The sequence below is a fragment of the Chelonia mydas genome, chromosome 14, assembly GCF_015237465.2.
Source record: "Chelonia mydas isolate rCheMyd1 chromosome 14, rCheMyd1.pri.v2, whole genome shotgun sequence".
In the NCBI taxonomy this organism is placed as follows: Eukaryota; Metazoa; Chordata; order Testudines; family Cheloniidae; genus Chelonia; species Chelonia mydas.
The window spans coordinates 22,986,956-23,008,339 of NC_051254.2; the positions used below are offsets into that span (position 1 = coordinate 22,986,956).

General features: G+C 50.8%; 1 protein-coding gene across 3 annotated transcripts in view; it reads left to right on the forward strand.

The window, feature by feature from the left end:
• Nucleotides 1-1,874: 1,874 nt before the first annotated feature.
• Nucleotides 1,875-21,384, forward strand: part of PIK3R6 (phosphoinositide-3-kinase regulatory subunit 6) — a 61,361-nt gene continuing 41,851 nt past the window's right edge. The window contains exon 1 of one of the 3 annotated variants that reach the window (XM_037914253.2): nt 1,875-2,325. The gene's annotated coding sequence lies outside the window, so the exon portion shown is untranslated. Of the gene's footprint in view, nt 2,326-5,541; nt 5,890-21,384 lie in introns of those variants that run through there. The other 2 variants (XM_037914252.2, XM_043527744.1) reach the window with 2 other exon arrangements.

Consider the following 21,384-nt stretch of genomic DNA (forward strand, 5'->3'; position numbering starts at 1 on the left):
GATGAAGATGTCATCAATGTAGCGCAAGTAGAGGAGGGGCACTAGGGGACGGGAACTGAGGAAGCGTTGTTCTAAGTCATCCATAAAAATGTTGGCATACTGTGGGGCCATGCGGGTACTCATAGTAGTGCCACTGACTTGAAGGTATAAGTTGTCCCCAAATCTGAAATGGTTGTGGGTGAGGACAAAGCACAAAGCTCAGCCACCAGGTGTGCCGTGGCCTCATTGGGGATACTGTTCTTGACAGTTTGTATGGAGAATCCCTGCAATCAGCCTATTGCAGAGCTCTTTGCAGCCCAGAAATATACCTGTGTTTTCCAGGCAAAGTTTCCCCCTTTCCAGGATCATCCAGGACTGCTATGCTGAACTGGGCACCAGTTGCTCTGACTTCCCCGTCAGGTGGAAGGGCTTTGCTTGGTTGTTTTTTCTGAGTATGTTTGGCAGTGGATTTGGGAATTATTTTATTTTTTCCCCCCGAATTGTTTTTCTGAAGCTGACTTTGGGAATGGAAGTAGAGATGCTAAATTTAAAGAACCGATGCTTCCTGAAAATAATTTTCTTCCCCTAGAAGTAGTTGAAGGTGACGTGAATGAGGAATTCCCCAAAGAGTCATTAGTATCCAGGAACTAGCCTGCACTTCCCAGTCCAGATTTAGCAAAAGAGTTTTGAGCCTATGGACTCTGAGACACTGACAGACACAGTAGAAGCTGCTAATGGGAGTGGAGTGAAGGCTGTGAATAAGTCCCTTTGAATTCTGTAATGAATTGGCTTCCTCTGTGTTTGGGTTCCCCCTGTATTTGCTCTCTGCAAATATGAGTCCCCTGGCAGGAATGATCCTCATAAGAGCAGTGAACATGAAGCAGATCCTGCCTGAAAGCAAAGTCTGAGCTTGTCATCTACATGCCTAGGAGTGGTGTCAGAGTGAGGGCATCTGGTTTCATATCAGAACCAGCCAAAACCACAAGTTCAGCCAGGTTTGAGGTGAAATCATAAATCAGCCCAAACTTGCTTTAAACTGGACCCAGGCTCTCTCTCCCTTTCTTTAGAGTCTCCTGCACCCCAGTAACCTACTTGAATCTGTAAAATGAAACCTGGACCTACCTGAATTTTATGTGGTTTTGGGGTTTCATAATGAAAGTTTTACTCAGTTTTAGTTGTGACTTCAGACTCAAGCAGCAGTGAACATAAAGGGCTCATGGCCGCACCACACCAATGTCTCTCTGCATCTTCCTTTTCCTGAACTATTGTTCAGTATCTTTGGGTTTTTATGTCACCCTCTTCCTGCTGCAGCCAAATGGGGAAAGGCCTTATACAGTCTTTATCCCTGGCTGTGGTTTTGATCCTTGGGTCCGTTAGCAGGAGGCATACATTAGAACAGCCCTTGGACTGCTATAAATTATTGCATGGAAAGTAACGCTGCACACAGTGGCTCCAGGATTGGAGAATACAATGTATGCTTTATGCCACCTTTGTACACACACCCCAACTTGTGCTGCATCCAGTTCGACCAGACCCCAGGATCTGGCCCTAAATCAGGAGTAACTCCATTGGAGTCAATGAGTGTAAAACCGGTGTGAGAAGAGAATCTGCCCAGTGAGTGCAAAATGGGCATGAAATGCTACCTCTGGTGTCAGTGAGTGGACATAGTATTTTATCTACCCTTTGCACCGGTGTAACTGATGGCACAAGTTGCAGTGTGTAGAATCAGACTCCTTGTTGTTTGCAAGGGCAGAGTCCCATGCACCCAGCACAGAATCATAAGGGGCTGCAAAGCAGCAGCGGTGAGTGGCATGGAATGGCTAAGGTCTAGGAAAGAGAGAGAGGGAGAAGTGCTGCAAAAAAAAAGACTCCCATGGCAAACTGTCTCAGAGCCCAGATCAACTGACTCAGTGTAGATGTTTGGACTGGGGCTGGAACCAAGCTCTGAAACCCAGCGAGGGGGGTGGATCTGCCTTTCCACAGCTGCCCTGCTCCCTTCCAGTAAACAAAGGGTCCCATTTGATACTCTCTGCTCCTGCAGCTTTCACTGGAGCTAAAAGGAAACTCCAGCTGGGCAAGCACGGAGCGAGAGCTCTGTAACTTTAGAGTAAAGCGCTTCATGTGTTACTTTCACAACTGATCTCGCTCTGAAGTGGCTGTGAGAGAGCAGGGTGCAGCCGTGCAGTGCGGGGCGGTGGGGTGGGGGGTGTGAATTTTGATCCGGTCCAAGGGACACCTGTCATAGCGTGGCGAGCCAGCACGGATACATGCTTCTGCATGTTGCCCCACGGCTGCAGACTCACCTCCTCACCATGCAGGACGGCTCGGGACCGATCACCTGTGACGGTATTTGTACGAATTCATTCTTCACATTGGTAGCAAGCCAGGGTATTGATTTCTGCAATGTGATGAGTGCTTTGGATTGGAGCAGTGATTGACAGGGAGGAAGCGGGGGGGGGGGGGGAGGGTGTCGTTCACACTCTGTTCCCAATTAAATTTCCCTTGCAAATGTAGCCGCTTGTGCTGGTAATCAAGATAAATGGAATGTACTTAGCTTACTGAATTTGTGTAAATAGACCAATGTCCAAGACCTGAGAGCCTGGCTTTGCAGCTGGACTATATATAACTCTCCTAAAAGTTGTGTGCGCATTTCTCTGGCAGTGTATGACCCAACTCTACACGTTGGTTAATAGAGGGGGTTTTAGGAGAGAGAATATTTTCCTGGTTTTGTCATTATTTTCTTTAGGTTTTTGGCACTTGACTGTTCCAGGCACCCTCCAGGATGTGTAGTTTTTGACTCATAATTTGACATCCAATGCTGTGAAAACTCTTCTCATCACATGTCCCTTTCACAGACTAGACATGTGGCCGGTGAAAGAAAGGCAGTTGCTTGAGTTAGGGAGTTGAAGGGTGAGACTGTGAAGGCCACACTCCAGAAGAAATCCCCAAATTCACAGCTCTGATACCGACAGCGATACCAGGGACTTTGGGGGAGTAATGACTGCAGTGCTGCAACTTTGCAGCAGCTCTGAGGATGAAATTCTTCCTACATAGAAACCAGTGGGAGTTTTGCCACGGACTTCTAAGGGGACGGTTCTGTTCAATATCTTCATCAATGATTTAGATAGTGGCATAGAGAGTAGACTTATAAAGTTTCCGGACGATACCAAGCTGGGAGGGGTTGCAAGGGTTTTGGAGGACAGGATTAAAATTCAAAATGATCTGGACAAACTGGAGAAATGGTCTGAAGTAAATAGGGTGAAATCCAATAAGGACAAATGCAAAGTACACCATTAGGAAGGAACAATCAGTTGCACACATACAAAATGGGAAATGACTGTCTAGGAAGGAGTACTGTGGAAAGGGATCTGGGGGTCATAGTGGATCACAAGCTAAATGTGAGTCAACAGTGTAACGCTGTTGCAAAAAAAGCAAACATCATTCTGGGACGCATTAGCAGGAGTATTGTAAGCAAGACACGAGAAGTAATTCATCCGCTCTACTCTGCGCAGATTAGGCCTCAACTGGAGTAGTGTGTCCAGTTCTGGGTGTCACATTTCAGGAAGGATGTGGACAAATTGGAGAAAGTCCAGAGAAGAGCAACAAAAATGATTAAAGGTCTAGAAAACGTGACCTATGAGGGAAGATTGAAAAAATTGGGTTTGTTTAGTCTGGAGAAGAGAAGATTGAGACGGGACATGATAACAGTTTTCAAGTACATAAAAGGTTCTTACAAGGAGGAGGGAGAAAAATTGTTCTTCCTAACCTCTGAGGATAGGACAAGAAACAATGGGCTTAAACTGCAGTGGGGGCGGTTTAGGTTGGACATTAGGGAAAAACTTCCTAACTGTCAGGATGGTTAAGCACTGGAATAAATTGCCTTGGGAGGTTGTGGAATCTCCATCATTGGGGATTTTTAAGAGCAGGTTGAACAAACAGCTGTCAGGGATGGTCTAGATAATACTTAGTCCTGCCTTGAGTGCAGGGGACTGGACTAGTGTCCTCTCAAGATCCTTTCCAGTTCTATGAGTCTATGAGTCCAGTTGAAAGTTGAACAGCTGGAAATGGCCGACGTCCACCTTGATTATATTGGCCTTATTAGCACTACAAAAGTAATTTTCCTTCTATTGATATTTACCCCTTCTTGTCAACTGTTGAGAATAGGCCACTTCCACCTTAAATGAATTGGCCTCATTAGCACTGACCCCCCACTTGGTAAGGCAACTCCCATCTTTTCATGTGCTGTGTATGTATATACTGCTTACTGTATTTTTCACTCCATGTATCTGATTAAGTGGGTTTTAGCCCACGAAAGCTTATGCCCAAAAAAATTTGTTAGTCTCTAAGGTGCCACATCAATAAGTGTGGCTGGTTAGGAGTGACAGGCGCCCTGACACACAGGAGAGCTGGTAAGGGCTGGTCATCTTCACTTCCAGGCACTAGCCAACTGATGGGGATCAGGATTCTGTTGACTTGTATCCAGCTTGTCGTCCACTGTAATCTCCAGGTCCTTTTCTGCAGAACTGCCACTTAGCCAGTCGGTCCCTAGCCTGTAGCAGTGCATGGGATTCTTCCGTCCTAAGTGCAGGACTCTGCACTTGTCCTTGCTGAACCTCATCAGATTTCTTTTGGTGCTGGTGGGGGGAGGAAAGAGGAGCGAGGGTGCAGCGTGCTCAGGGGAGGGGGTGGAACTGGGCAGGGAAGAGGTGGGGTGGGGGCAGGAAGAGGGGGGGAAGAGGTGGAGTGGGGGCAGGGCCTGGGCGGAGCACCCCCTGGCAGATTAGAAATTTATCGTCTATGTCCCGGGCCTTCCCCCACCCCGGGATGGCCCTGAAAACACTATTACTTTTTGCAGTCAAACTTGTAATCTCCTCAAAAAAAAGATATCGTTAGTTTGACAGAATCTGTTTTCCATAAACCCATGCTGATCTGCATTAATTGCATTGCCTTCCGAGCCGCCAAACGGACCCATAAATATGCCTGCAATTGCTGGGAAAATTGGCTTTCAGTTTTCTAAAATAGAGGGGTTTTTTATCAGTGAGAATCCAGCATATTTACTGAAAATTGAAGAAAAAACATTTTTTTCACCAAAGTTTCCTGCAATTGTCCCCCCCCGCCCCCCATCCCTGCCCCTCAAGAAAACCTGGCATTTTTTCAAGCAGTTCTCGATTGGACTTCCCCTCTGGAGGCTCTCTTCGAGGGACGCTGCACCTGCCCAGCTGATGAGTCACAGAAGGCTGCACTCCTGGCAGAAAAGGGAGTGTAATGGAGAAGAAAATCTAATCCCCATTTGTGCCACAAAGGAGAATCACCCAGTTAGGAAAAAAAAAAAAAAGCTACAACATTTAAAAACATGGCTCCCATCTGATTACTAAAAGAGGATTTACGAATTGAACCGGGGTATGCGTGACAGGCGAGGTGCTAGGGGCAAGGCTCTCACTGGTGGGAACGAGACTGTCCTGTATTTGGGGCGCCACCTCTGCTTCTGCTGTTGTGTGTCACATTTTCCCCGTCGACTCAGCCGTCATTTCCCCGTAAGTCATGTGCTCTTACGGGGGTCTACGGGCCCTTCCTGCTCTTGGACGGAAGGCTTGTGGTCGTGGTGAGCAGTGAGTTTAGAGCTCACCGACAGAAAATCCAGAAGCGAAACCCTTTCAGGCTCTGCAACACTTTTCACTTGGCTGCTGATGCAAAGGCTAGAGGGGACTTGCAGCTCTTCAGCATAGCCCATTCCTCCTATGGCTGATCTCTGGACTAACATGGACCGTGGCCTGCACAGCATGCATTGCTGAGGTCTGCCTCATCCACAGGCTCCTGCTCCTCTCTATTTTCCCTGCGATGCACATGCTGGGGGAGCTCTGTGCTCTGGGGAGAGCTTTGCACCTACAAGCCAGAAGGATCCAAGGGAAGGTAAGGGCAGTCTGATGTGGAGGGGATGAGACAGAGGGGAGAGAGATTTTACCCCCAGGATGTGGGCCACTGGTTACATTTGGCAGAATGTGGGAGCTCCTATAAATGGACTGGCCCCTAGAAAGCGGGGCAACTTGGATTCATCTCCAGAATTATGGGGACTCCCCCTCCGCCCCCCACCCACAAGCATCCCCATGTGTAAGTTTCTTGGTGGGAAGGAGGAATAAATGGGCCCTGCTGGATTCTCCTGCTGTCTTGTTGGCTTTTGCTTGTGATCGTGCAGAGGCTGTCTCTCAGCAACTCTGCCTCCCTGTTTGGTGTATTACGCTGTAGTAAACTTTTCTGCTGCTTCTCTTCTCTTCGGGCTCTGGAGAATGAGCAGGGTCTTCCCTGCTTTAGATCCTCCCTGGAGAACACTTCGTGCTCAGAGAGAGTTTGAGACAGTTATTTATAAGGGCCTGGTACAGGGGACACAGTTATGTTCCTTTGGTCAGACTCTGGAGATGTTGCCCCAGTCCAGAGACATGCACTCAGCTGTACACTGCTATGTTTGGCAGGGGCCAGTGGAGAGAGCCTGGTTTGCTGTTTTGCTCCCTAAGTGATGGGGACTGGGTTGCAGTTTGCACATTCCTCTGCATGTGTTTAATTAGACAGCAAGAAGAGCAGAGTAACCAGTAGTGTCACTAGCAAACCATCGGTGAGGCAGCACACCTACATGCACATGCATGCTTGCATGTGCTTGCACACTCACACAGGCACACATATGAACATGCATATGCACATACGTATAAACATATATGTGCGTGCATATGCACAAGTGTGTGCACATATGAACATGCATGCATATGAATATACACACACTCATACATGCACACATATGGACATGCATACATGTCACTCACACACACATCTACAAGCGCATACTCACACTAAAGCAGTGGTTTTCAGACTTTTTTTCTGGTGACCCGGTTGAAGAAAATTGTTGATGCCCACGACCCAGCGGAGCTGGGGATGAGGGGTTTGGGGTGTGGGAGGGGCTCAGAGCTGGGGCAGAGGGTTGGGGTGAAGGCTGTAGGGTGCGGCTGGGAATGAGAGGTTCAGGGTGTGGGATTGGCTCTGGGCTGGGGCAGGGGGTTGGGGTGCGGGAGGGGGTCAGGGCTCTGGGCTGGGGGTGCAGGTTCTGGGCTGGGGCCAGGGATGAGGGGTTTGCGTGAAGGAGGGGGCTCCGGGTTTGGGGGGGGCTCAGGGCTGGGGCAGGGGGTTGGGGTGTGGGAGAAGGTCAGGGAACCAGCCAGTGGGAGTGCGGAGCCGGTGTTCGGGGGGAGGGGGTCAGTGCACGCAGCCCCATGGCCCCTCTGCCTAGGAGCCAGACCTGCTGCTGGGTGCTTCCGAGGTGCAGCGCAGTGTCAGAACAGGTAGGGACTAGCCTGCCTTAGCTGGGCAGCACCGCGACGGGACTTTTAATGGCCCAGTCGGCGGTGCTGACCAGAGCCGCCGCGGCCCAGTGCCTTACATTCCAAGACCCAGTACTGGGTCGCAACCCGCAGTTTGAAAACCACTGCACTAAAGCAATCTCTGAGTTAATGAATGAATAACTAGTAAACAAGAGCAGCCCTGTAGTCCCAATCCAACAGCAGGGGAAGGCATCTGCCTCCAGCTCAAAGAGAAGAGTCACTCCTAGCAAACAGCACCCAAAGTCAGAGCCCTGCAGCGGGACTGGTATCCCACGGATCCGCAGGACCCACTGAAATAATAGCAGGAGCGGGTAAAATGTACTTTGTTGCGGGCTGAATTAGGTGGGCAAAAAAACCAGATTGTGGTAATTTGCGGGAAAACACTAAATCTCTCGTCAGTTTACCAAGAGTAGCCTGTTCAAGAAATTATTTTGTCTGAGCTTTTCTTTCCCATATGTATACGATATATTAACCAACCATTTTTTTATTATTATTATTATTATTATTATTTTAGTAGCATGAGGGAATCTGTCCCTCTTGCGGGATTTGCAGGATCTAAGATTTTTTCAGGTGGGAGCGAGATTAAAAATTCAAGAAACAATGCAGGAGCGGGTGGGACTGGGAGTGAGTATTGTGGGTCAGGATGGGAGCGGGATTCAAAATAAATATAGTCCCGTGCAGGGCTCTACCCGGGCGCATGTGATGAATGGACAGGCTGGGGCAGGTCCTCTACAAAGAGAGTTGAGATGCTGCTGGAACTAGCGCCCTTGGAAGAGCTGGTCGAAATGCAGAATTTCTGTTTCAACATTTCAAACATTGTTTTCATTCCAAATTCTGAAGTCTTTCCATTTCAAAACTGTCTTTTTGTGTGCAATTTCATTCAAACCAACATGATTTCTTGAAAATTTGACTAAGGTCAAAATGGCATTTTCTGGCAGAAAACTGTTTGAATGAGAAATTTCCAACCAGCTGTAGCCCTTGGCCTGGCAGCTGCTCAGACACCAGCCTCTAACTGAAAATAAACCATCACACCTAGCTGGGGACAGACGGGATCAGGGGTGGTGACAGGAGGAGTCAGGTAGGAGTGGACCCTGCCCTGCTGCTGCCTCCCTTATTCTTCTGCTGGGAGAGCATCTCTGCCTACATCCTCTCTCGGGAGGGAGCTGGCTCACCCTCTGATTTCAGCAGCACTTGGTGATTGCCTCCCCACTGCAGCTGGTTTAGGGAGAAAAGCCCAACTTCCCTCTGTCCCCATGTGCTGCACCTGACCTCCCTAGGGTGGGGCAGAGTGGCTGCTTCCTGCTAGGATGTGGAGCCCGTCGATCAGATCAGATCAGCCCAACAGAGAAGGACTTTTGCTTTGGCCCCTATTGTAGGGGACCTCAAGCTGCCAGAGAGCAGTGATGGGGTGGTGAGATTGGTCACCTGTATGTGTCACCCCACACCGTATGGCACCCTGTCCCCTCTAGTGGTGACTGCGCCACATCTAGAGCTGCGTCGTTTAGCTCATGCTGCAGATGCTCCTGGTTTCAGATCCAGAGGTCCCAGATTCCATTCCTGCTGCTATTGACCCACCCAGCTGTGTGGGTGCAGCATTATGTGGGATCTTGACCCTGTGATTTGGAGTCAGGGTAATCCCTCTCAGACCCTAGGCAGGACTAGGCAAGGGATGAGGCAGATGTCTCATACAGCAGTCAGGGAATGTAATGCCTAGTTTGGGTTCATTGTGCCCATTCTGAGCCCACCCTCCGGCTTCACTCTCAGACATCCCTACGACGAGAATTGCGCCCCCAGCAAAGCAGACAATGCACGTGGGCATTGTGGTGGAAATGGAAATACTACATGACACCAAGCCACGAATTGTCAGCTAAGCAGCAGCAAATGGAAACAAAGATTGGCAGAGCAGGAAATAATGATGAGGACTGGGCAGTCACCCAGAGCAATCTGGATCGCTGGGGAAGCTGGGCCCTTTGAAACCAACTGCCTTTTCGATACAGCCAAATGCAGAGATATGCCTCTAGGAACAAGGAATGCAGGCTATAGCCACAGAGTGGAGGACTGTATTCTGGACAGCAGTGACTCTGAAAAAGGATCTAAGGGTCATAATGGACAAACAACTCAACCTGAGCACCCAATGCAATGCTGGGGTGTAGGAAGAGGGAGATGATGATTTTACCTCTGTGTAGGACATTGGTGAGAAAGATACTGGAATACTCAAAGCTATTAATTCCAAATAGCGCACCCCATTCTCCTTCTGGAAATTAGCATTATACATAGTTGCTGCCTTTCACTCTTTGGATCCCATTAGTCTCCAGAGTTCTCTGTTTCTGTGGTTGACCATTTCCACCTCTCCATCGCTCTGTTGGTTCTGCAGTATTCATACAGTGCAATGGCATGACTCAGAGTCTCTGTCCTCTTGGACTCTGATGTTTTTTATTGCCCAGGAGACTGAGTTCATTTGAGATGGTGCTTCTAGGAATTATTCCTCAGACTTGTCTCTTTTTGGAAATAATTCCTTTTTTCCCCCTCCGGAGCCATTTTTCCTGTAGAATTTCTTTTTTATTAGTAATAGTCTAGCCTGCGAAGACCCTGCTTCCGTAACATGTGCCTGGTTCCAGTCCTGCACAAGTTACCAACCCTTCCAAAATAGGCATTTGTCATGAAAAAACTGAACAGAGCCTGAATCATTAGCCATCAGGTGCTGCTGCTGGCATATCTCTTTGTTTCATGCTGGGGGTCTAGCTCCATTTGTTTTTAAACTGTCTATACCAAGGCCAGGTCTACACTACAGACTTTTGCCACTACAGCTCTGTTGGTCAGGGGTTGTGATGAGATGTGATCCCTGACCAACAGAGCCATGCCATCAGAGCCCCTAATATAGATGCAGTTATACCCAGCAAAGCTGGGCTTTGACTGGCATAATTTGATTTGCTTGTGGGGACAGTTTTATTATACGGGTCCAGAGGGCAGCTGCTCTAGGAGACCTTTGCTGGTATAGCGTGTACCACCATTCTTATACCCACAAAGTGCTCCTAATGTAGATGTGGCCCACGTCGGTAGCTTTCATTGGATTGTTATGGGAGACGATAGCAAATTGTAGATGATTGCCGTATTTCTGCAGTGACTTGCTTTCCCATTGGGGCTGCTACCCAGTGGATGCCCGAGGGAGCAACATTCTAAGGCTACATCTGCTGGAGCAACAAAGTGCTCCTAGTGTGGACTTGGCTTATACTGGCAAAACTGCGATTTTGCTGGTATAGCTTATTCTGCCTGCTCCCACATGCAAAATAAGCAGCACCAGTGAAAGCACAGTTTTACCAGAATAGCTGCCTCGACACTAGGGGCTTCTGCCGGCACAGCTATATCAGGCAAGGATCACACTTCCTCACACCCCTGGCCAACCGAGCTGTGCCAACAGAAGCCCCTAGTGTGGACCAGGCCCTAGGCTCCCATGCTACAAACCTTTATGATTTTGTGCAGCTGAGTAGTCCTGTTTGCTTCACTGGGATTCCCTTACAGGGCAGAAAGTGGAGCATGTACCTGAGTCTGCAGGATCAGGGCCATATGCTGGTGTTTGCTTTCTAAGGCTAAGCACAGCAACCCTGTGGGTTGGTTCTCTGCCTCCTGCAATGTTCTGTTTCACCAGCTAGCCACTAGCTCTTGAGCTGGTGTAAATCAGTGCAGCTCCATTGATGTCAGTGAAGCTCATCCCAGCTGAGGATCTGGCCCACATCTATAACAACGAAGATCGGGTAAGCTGGGTGCTGCCTTGGGTTCCACACACATTTTGCTGCTTTGCCAAAGAATCTTTCCCTTTAATAAGTGGGTCCACCAAAAAGTGATGGTGTCCAAAGGGCATCTGAGAGTTCCATGTTTGCTGGCTCTGGGTGTGTTCATCAGCACTGGAGAAAAAAAACCTTTTGTAGTGAGTGGCCATCCTGATTATCACTACAAAAGTTTTTTTTTTCTCCTGCTGATAATAGCCCACCTTAATTAATTGGGCTCATCACAGTTGGTATGGCAACACCCATTTTTTTATGTTCTCTGTGTGTATATATATATCTTCCTACTGTATTTTCCACTGCATGCATCCGATGAAGTGGGTTTTAGCCCATGAAAGCTTATGCCCAAATAAATTTGTTAGTCTCTAAGGTGCCACAGGTCCTCCATGTTTTTCCTGTGTCTCTAATCTGTCTAAATTAACATACAACTAAATACATGGAGGGGGAGGGTAATCTTTCAAAGTGGAGCTGCACTTTAAATTAAATTTCCTTTGGAAAAAACAATGCTTTACTTTAGAACAGTGTTTCCCAAACTTGGGATGCGCTTGTTCAGAAAAAGCCCCTGGCGGGCCGGGCCGGTTTGTTTACCTGCCGCGTCCACAGGTTCGGCCGATCGCGGCTCCCACTGGCCGCGGTTCACTGTTCTTGGCCAATGGGGGCTGCAGGAAGTGGCGCGGGCTGAGTGATGTGCCGTCCGTCCTTCCCGCAGCCTCCATTGGCCTGGAGCAGCGAACCGCAGTCAGTGGGAGCCGCGATCGGTCGAACCTGTGGACGCGGCAGGTAAACAAACTGGCCTGGCCCGCCAGGGGGTTTCACTGAACAAGGGGCATCCCAAGTTTGGGAAACACCACTTTAAAAGAAACAGGGATTGCTAACTAAATTTCAGCTTCTGCTGTGCAAAGGCTAAGGATTTGTTTTCTTGCTTCTACAACAGCCGGGGGAGTCCAAAGTTTTAAATTAGTGCATTTGCTCAGAATGAAGGGGAATTCCTATCTATAAGGTTTTTTGGAGCTCGTTTCTAAATCTAAAAGCCCATGGTTTGTGACTGGGTTCTAAATTTGGCCAAACAAGCTCACCCGTCCAACTTCTGGAGGTGAGCTTTGAATGTGGAAAACCACCAGCAACATTAACAATAATTGTGATGCTTAAGAGACACTGTCCATGAGCACCCCATGGCCTCGAAAAACCTCCAGGGGTTAGAGGAGGTAGAGATCAGTGGTGCAGTCTGTCATTGTGGCAATCTGAAGGAGGCTTCCCCACTCTGTACCTGTTCTGTGGATAATGAGAACATTCCAGTCTCCAGGGCAGGTGGGCTGGTACCTTTTCCAGCAGTAAATTCACTTTTTAAAAATAGAATCATACAGAAATTGACAGGACGAGTGGTGTTGCTAACTCTGGAGATTTTCTCACAAATTCTGCAAAGTCTGGTGTTTTTCCTGAAGCTCCAGTTCCTGGAGCCATGTGACTATGGGAGAATCTCCACTTAAAAATAAAGTGAGTAAGTTTCTAGTCCTCGTGGTTGCACAGAAAAGCCTGAAAATGTGACTCAAGTGATTTTGGAAGGCTAGGATTTGGTGATATTGGAAGCACTATATAAGGTTCTTTCACTACTGTCCAGAGCCCAGGGCCTCTAGAGCTAGGTCCCATCTGTGTGCCTAGATGCAGAACCATGTATTTAATAAGAAATGGGAACTTGTTCTTTGGACAGAGTTTGAGAGTCTCTCCTGGCAGTGGGGTGCCTACCCCTGCAGGGCAGCCCCACAAACTTGGAGCTAGGCTATAGAAGACGGATCTTTGGGTGACCAGGGCAAGCTAGCTCGTTCCCCCAAGAGGCCTCTGACCGTTTCCAGGCAGTGGAGAGGAAGGGGTGGTTTTGGGCCTCAAGATGGCTTCCATGGGATGGGCCCAAGGAAAGTTTGCTGCTTTTCTGTACCGTAGTAATGTGTATTGAGGGGAGGGAGAGAAGTGTGAAGCCAGTGGATATTTAGTCTATGAGCAGCAGTTTTCTAGACGGAGCTGAGCCGCATGAGCTCAGGAGGCTGAGGGTATTTGTTGCCTCTGTGGTCAAAATAAGAGGTAGCAAAGAGGAAGTGGAGACGGCTGTATTCATTATAGGTACTTGACATACACCTTAAAAATAGAACAGAGGAAAACATCAAGAGAGCGAGAGTCCCTGAGCACTTGTCATTGGTGTAAGCCCACGTGTCTTCTGGTTAATGACTGACTCACTGGACATTTATTTTTAACTCTGAGACACTGATATAGCCAGAGAAGTGACTCTGAAAATGCCCCCATGAGCTTCTGCCCCTGTTTTGAGGATTAAGTGCCGGCCATTAGCCTGGCCTCTGCCAGGGGTGAGCTCGCAACCGGATTGCAGCACTCTTGTGTGTGTTGCTGGTAGGCAGTGTCTCCAATTGTTGAGCTATTTATTACCAAATGCCTTCAGTAACACCGCTTGCAAGGCTGCTGTGTAATCTTTTGGCAAGGGGCCGCTCTCAAGTTGCTTGATCACACTGTCCAAAGAAGGAAAGAGAGAAGTAGAAAAAGTGAAGTGTGCTCTGCTGCCGTCAAGGTGAACTCTAGCCTGAGCGAGATAAGGAGGCTGGGCGGATGTGTGGCAATGCTCTCGAGAAATCTGAACAGAACAGCACTGTGCGCTCTCAGGAAGCGCTGTTGTAGTCGGAGCCCTCCTCCCACTCAGAGCTCGGGAGAGGCGAGGGATTGACTCAATAATAATAATAATTAGCCATTTGCCTTCCCTCTGAGGATCTGAAAGCACTTTCCAGACATGAATTAACTAAGCCAAGCAACTCCCCATATGTGGGGGGAATAGTGTTGTCCCCCACTATGCTGATTGGGAAACTGAGGCACATAAAAGCAAAGTGACTCCCTCAAAGCGACACTGTGTCAATGCCAAGTCAGGGACAGAATCACTCCCTGCTGTAGTTCCTAGACTGAGCTACCACCCAGGCTGCGTGGAGAGGGAGGGGGCTTCTTAGAAATGGATCCCAGGAAGGTTGTGTGGAGCTTTTGCCTCTTATTCTCTCTGGCTCTTGCCTCTGCTCTTCCATCAGCTGCTGGAACAGTGCATGCTGCCATCAGGACTGGAAGCTCCCCCACCCCAATGCGGTGCGCTTCCAAAGCTGTGCTAACTGGGAGCAGGCTGCTGCCGAGAGAGTAGTGGAAGTCAGCATGAATGGCAGAGAGCCAGGTCTGGTTACCGGTGCCTGGAGCCAGAAATAAATACTGGAGGGGGAGGGATAGGTTCTGCAACCTGCAGATTTTTCAGGAAACATTTTATTAATTGAACAGCAGCACACTCTCAGTGAGTCATGCACACTGATCTAGAAGGGCCCTGTCCTGCATGGGGCTCACTACATGGGCAATCCCACAATGGCAGTAAGCACTTGGCTTGGTAGTAATTATTCACAGGATTGGGCCCTCTACTATAATTCTCCCGCTACCCAGTTCCCTTGGCTGGCTGGATCTCTCCAAGTTCAATCTCTTGGTGATGTCCGTCTGTCTGTCTTCCCCCTTTGTCCCCCTCCCCAGTCCAGCGGTGACACTGCATTGAGAACTGAGCAGTTATCACAGTCTCCAGAGAGCAAATGCTGTGAATTTATTGAGCCCTGCGTGGATACAAAATTGTGGATCTACATCTGCCAGGATCAACCTGCGATCTGCTAGCTGTCTTTTACCTGTATCCGCATCTGCACTGCCCCAGCAAGCTGTCTCACAAGGACTAGCGACCTGGGGCGGGAGAGTGGGGGTGTGGGGTCTTGCAGGGAAGACGCAGCGCGAGGGTGGGGACTGGGGTAAGGGGCAGCGCACAGGTGGGGGTCTCAAGGAGAAGGGGCAGTGCTGAGGTGGGTTAGGGGGAAGGGACATTGCATCATGTGCTGCTCCCGGGGGCTTGTGAGCGACGGCAGCAGCTGTGCTTGTTGCATCACAGTGGGGCACAGGGGTGGGGCAGAGGGGCCCCGCCTACTCCAATCCCCATGCCCGGGGGCAGGCCCTGCTGCTCAGGAGCCAGCGGGCTGGGCCCGGGACTGGGAGCATGGCCAGTGCTGCTAGGCCGGGCCATGGTGGGGACACTGGCGCTGCTGGAGGGGCCTGAGCTGCTGGACAGCCCCCGACTCCGACCGGCCATCCAGCCCCAACCACTAGCTGCTGGCTGCCAGCCCCGAGCGCACTGTGCCCTCCGGGCTGCCCGAGCCGGACACCGCGGGTCAGGCACCGTCGGTGAGTAGAGCCCTGCGCGGTTCTATCTGCATCCAATCCACCATCTGCAAAAATGGTCCACAGATATGAAGCAGATTTTCAGGGCTCTGTTTATTCCCCCAAGGTTATCAACCTGAGATCGGGTTCAAGTCACCCTCCTGCTGCCCGAATGAGAACTGGGTGATCTACACCACTGCCTCCAGGATACCATGGCTGTTTCTCTCTTTCTGCCCTTGGATAGTGGGCTCTTAAACCATCAGATTTCAATGACTAGCCACTAAGGCTCTCTCTCCTTAGCTCAAGTGTTACAGCTGGGTAGCTGCCTGATGTTATTTCTCTGACGCTGACACTGCTTGGCCTGTTCTGTTTCCCTCCTGGTTGTTCCTGTAGATGAATGTGCAAGGCTGTAGGACAGAGGTTCTCAGCCTGGGGGTCGCAGACAGGTGTCAGGGGGCTGCAGGCATGCTGCCTTTCCTATATTGCTAGGAGGGCGCAGGGTCCCAGTATGGAACAAGCTGGGAACCACTGATGTGGGACACACGTTCCTTCTCTGCACCCTGCTGTACCATTTGGCACTAGAAGGCACAATCCCCAATGCCCGCCTGCCACCTGTGCCACTTAAAGTGTCATCAGCTGAGTTAAGCAAAAATCAGAGTTTCCATCCTGTGGAAAAATCTGACATTTCGACGTTTGTTTTCATCCTGAAGCAGGACAAAAAGTCAAAATTTTTAGCAGAGTGAAAATTTTTGAAAAATTTAGATTTGGAAATGTCGAAACATTTTGGATCAGGTCTATTTGATGTTAAATCACATGCACTCACAATCAGAGGTGACATATGGGGGTCATGGGGGGTCACGTACCCCCCCAGATTTCTGCCACAGTTTGCTGACCAGGCCCCCTCCACGTGCGGCAGCTCCTGGAGCCGGTGAGCTGCAAGCTGCGGTCCTGGGGAGAGCCAGCAGCAAACAGCTGGGAGCTGCAGGGAGGGCCACTAAGGGTAAGGGAGGGGAGACGTGCCCAGGGGGTGCGGGGGAGTAACTCAAGCTGGTCCAGGAGGCGAACCTTTAATTTGTGCTCCCGCCACTCTCAGCAGGAACCAATCTGCTCTCCCCACAGTCATGTGACTCCCATAATGCAGCACGTAGCTCAGGCAGAGGGGTGACTGCATTGCATTATGGGAGATGTAATCTGGACCAGGAGCCCGTGGGAAAATGGGAACATGATTCACCTTGAATACAGCTCCCACAAGGCATTGCAGTAGCCAAGGCAGATATAGTTTAATGTCGGACCAACCCAAGATGAAATATTTTGTTTCCATTTTTTGTCAAAAAATTGTTTCACCAGCAAGTTCCTAACCAGTGCTAGTCATTGGCATTATAGCCTGGCACAGTCCCCCTCTGTGCCGTCACCAGTCTGTTGTGAGTCCACCCGAACACTGGGTCCCATATGCTTTCAAGTTAGCTGGGTCTGGGCAGAGTCTAGGATCTGTAGGGCACACTCCTGGGCTGAGACCTCTTGTCTGACACTTGTCCAGGGGCATGGCCACCCCGTCACCTTAGACCCTGAAACCAGTAACTCAGGCCTCCCGAGCCCCCCCATAAGTGACACATGCACCCCAGAGCTCCGCCAGGGCTGTGGGCACTCTGGCCTTCTCGTTAACTATCCCCTTTAGGGACAGCAAGGCAGAAAAACAAGGGACACAAGCCTAGCAATGGGATTCCTAACCATGGAAACTTGACTCTTGAAATACTTGAGGGTTACAGATCTTTGGAAACAACAAAAGTCCTTAGATGCCCCATCCTCTGGTCTGATCTCACTCCATCTGGGAGTCTGTAGTTCACCAACATTCCAGGCTGGTCAGTTCCTCCTGCCTTTTCACTCCTGCTCTGACCCCGTGACGATGGCTGGCCCCCAGCACAGAACAGGATCCCATCTCTGAGCCATGACTGAGAAGCTACAGACCCACCAGTCACGCTTGCCTCTTCCCCCCCATGGGCCCCTGTGGAGAAACCCATTTTTCATGAGCATGGGCCAGTAGTTGAGAGACAGTCGAAGTGGTTGGCCCCAGGCTGCGGTCTGGATGGCTCTTAGTCCTTCAGTGAGGTGTGTCAGACCTTTTCTGGGCAGGGCAGCTGTCTGGAGGGCATTACAACAGGCTGTCTTTGAGTGTATGCAGGCTCCACAAATACAGCAAGACAGCCTTCCTACTCGGACACAGACAGAGCCCACCCAGTCACTGTCCATGCTGCCTGGCTTGCTGCTGAAGAGTTTGGAAGTTCTGGAGCTTGTGACTGCACGAAGAACCTGCCCGATGCTCATCTGTAACTTCCTCCAGTACCCACCTCTCTTCCTCCTCCCTTGGCACTCCCTGTCACTCGCTGTCCTGTGACAGGCTGGCTGGCTGATGGATAAGCTGCCAGATGAATTCCTTCTTTTCTCCCATTCCCTGCCGCCAATCTGAGCATGTCCATTTGTAAGTGAGTGGCTGACAGCACTCGCTAAAGCTGAGTGTACCGTGATCGAGCCTCATACAGCTCTACTGATGCCCCTCAATCCTGACCCGTCTCCCCTGCTATCCATTCCTGGGCTCACCTTCCTCATGCACACAGCTCTCCCAGTGCTCCTCAATCTCGACCCGCAGAACTCCCCACCATGCCAGTCTTGGGCTCCCCACACCCAGCTCTCTGAATTCCCCTCAGTCCCAACCCACAGCCTCCCTGCTACTCCAGTCCTGTTCCTGCACACAGCTCTGCCAGTGCTCCATGCTCTGCAGCATGAACCGCTAACCAGTCCTTGGCCTTCCTGAGCAGTGATGGCCAGGTCCCAGCCATGCCAGAGTGAGCATGGTGGTGTGACGCTGCCAAATCTCCCTTCCTTCCTATTCCACTTCTTGTTTTTTTCCCCTGTCTCTGAAGAGAACAATGAGGTCTCAGCGCCAGGGGAAGCCATCAGGTTCCTGGCTGGCTCCTCTCTTGGTGCCCTTCAAAGACCCTGACAGAGCTGTGCGGGAGATTGCCTTGTGGCTGCTGATTCTCTGAGCCACTGGTTTGTGATTAGGAGGGGTTTGATGTGGGGATGGCTGTGGTGTTGCTTCTCCCTAGGTAGCGGGACAGCCAGTGAGTTAAGTCTGCCCTGGCAGAGGCCAGTATAGGCGAGGCTGCCCAGTGCTGTGCTGTGACACTCATGTACCTGATTTGTACATTGCGCACCTGGCTGGCTGCAGGACAGCGTGTCTTGTTGAGAAGGAAGCATAGGCAGTGGGGTGGGGACAGGGCGGGTTTCATCCCTCAAATCAAGTCATTTACATCCCTGAGCCCAAATCCAGGGGGAGAGAAGCACTAGGAGGAGCTAAAGTAAAGCAATTCTACTTTTCAGAGTCAGCTGAAGAACAAACTCTGTGTGACTGAACGCTTGGGTTCAATGCCTGGCTCTAGCACTTACTTCCTGGGCAGCGCAGTTAATCTCTTTGGGTTTCTTTTTCCCCACGTATAAAGCAGAAATAACGATATTCACCTCAAGGATGGGCTGCTAATATTTTAACATGGGGTTCTCACAGCAATACCCCACCGCCACTTCCCCTGAGGGAAATCTAGTGTCCAGTGGGGATCTGTCCATTTCTTCTCCCTCAGTCAAGGAGCAAGGCAGAGCCCTGTGGCAAACAGACTAGAAGTGAGTGACACTGGCTGGAGATGTTTATACTGTGCTTCTGAGATGTGCATGGAACAGGTTCTCCTCTAACCCAGACAAGCTTGTGCACCAGGATAGCTCCACCGGGCCCCACTCACCATTGCCCACTACCATCATTTGCACCAGTGCCAACTGGATGGAAAGCACTAGCAGAGCAGGGCAGTAACATCTTACCCGCTTTGCACTAGTGTAAAAGACTTGGCAAGCTGCAGGGCGAAAGGGAGTCAGCCCCATGGACTTCACTGGTGTGATGCCCGATTGACACCAGGATAATCGGTGAGATCTGGATGACCATGTACAGCTCAGCTTGTGCCATTCACAGTGTGTGTATGTGTGTGTGTGTTATGGAGGGGGATTAAAGATCCTGGGGGGGGGATTGGGCGTTCTATTTACCAAGGGCTGTTTTGGGAGAATCCCTGACCCTTGGTGCCACCAGGCACCTTCCGAAGGCCCAGATCTGCTCTGCAGTGTGTTTCTACAAGAAGGCCTCTCCAAAGGGCTGCAATGGCACCCGTCATGCCATCCTAGTCAGGGGGACCGCCCCTCCCAACCTTCCCTTCAGTTTGGCTGGAGAACATGGGACAGCCCAGCACCAGCGCATCAGTGACTCACTGAGCGAGCTCTTCCATTAGCATCTCTGTGAAGCTGCTTTAGACGTGAAAAGTACTAGGTACCAGTCTCTGCTTTGTCGGCCTGCCATGGGGTGGCTGGCCCCTGTGAGGAGAGTCAGGCTGATGGGTTTCATTGAGGCGAACGAGCCCATCTCAGCCCACCTTTGAGCAGCTAATTGCCTAGGTGACTGCTTGGCAGCTAATTAGCTGAAGAGCACCTGGACCTGATGAAAGGCTGCCAGAGCTCTGCTGCGGCAGGGTTGCTGGTGGGGAGAGGGAGCTGCCCAGGAGCAGTGCTCCCGGAGGAAGGAGCTCCCAGAGAGCTGCAGGAGGCCCAGCCTCTGAGGGGGGTGGGCAGGAAGGCTTTGGCTCCAGGAGGGAATCCAGGTTGGGGCGGCCTTGTAAACATGGGACTGACATGCTCAGCTGGAGTCTGCCTCCTTGCTAAGAAGCCTGGGTGAGGGGCTTTCTTGTGGTGCTGCTGAATTTTCTGCTAATGACCAAGACCTCAGAAGGGGGGCACAGTTCAATACGTATCAACCTTGCTGACCTTACAGATGGCCGCATCTGGGAAATTAAGGCAGGATCTCCCTGTAGTTCTGTGCCTGCTGCAAGGGGGTGCAGGAGACAGCGTGTACCTTTTACACTTCCATTTGCTGTGCGCTGGCAGCAGGGAGTCCAAGCTAGGCATGTGCTTTCCCGCTAGTCAAGACTGCTTCAGCTGCAGCAGCTATGCCGCTGCCCTGGCAAATCTCCCGGCCGTGCCCAGGGAAAGGCCAAGAGGCCTTTCCCTGTGTCATCTCCCTGGCACTTTCTGTTCCATCAAACCTGCTTCCCCGACAGGTGCCAGCTTGCCTGAGTTAAATCCTTACCCACTTTTATTGGGGAGTCCCCATTCTCCTTTTCCAACCCTCCTGGCAGTTCCCCTGGCTCGTTCCCAGTGAATGCCCTGTTGGGGGGCAGTGCAGCCTATCTGAATTCTGGGGGGAGGGGTAAGATAAAAGGCCCACCCCCCAGGTGGGGGAGGGGCCACAGGACCCAGGAGCCAACTGATCGCTTGGAACAAAAGTTGAAAACATGGGAAGGGGAGTGCAGATGAAAGGGGTAAAACCAGGGTAGCAGAGGGGGACCCAGCAGAGAGCCCTAGGCAGTGCCCGCTGCTTGGTGAAAGTGTCCAGGGAGTCAGTGGATGTTGCCCAGAGGAACTCTGTCTGGGTGCGTGATACAACCAGGAAATGGGAAAAGGCCCTGTGGTCGTAGAGCAGCCCCCTCCTCCCGCTCTTGGGCTGGTGGGCGGCCAGTATGGGTAGCGCCAGGAGGAGACTAACGAGGAGCTCTCGTTCCCTTGTGGGACCACAGAGGGGGAGCTGCATGCACAGAAATAGCTGTGAGGAGAAATGCAGCCAGTGCCTCAGCAGGAGGTTCTGGAGGAGCCAGAAAAGGGGCTGTGCACTGGTGCCAGGTATTCGCCAGGGTCTCCCTCTCGCTGCAGAAGGGACAGGTGTCGGCACCTGTGAACCACGCCCATGCTCACAGCTCCATGCAGCTCCAACTAATATCCCCAGTAGGCCGAGGTACCGGGGTGGAATAAAGACTGGCCCGCGGTAGGACATCTTGCAGCTGGGTCGGGGTGGACGTGAGGGTGAGGAAATGCATGGTATGGGGCATGAGAGCATGGAGATGTTCCGTAGGCATGGTTCAGAGATGGACTGACTGGATATCATTTGGCATGCTCAGGTA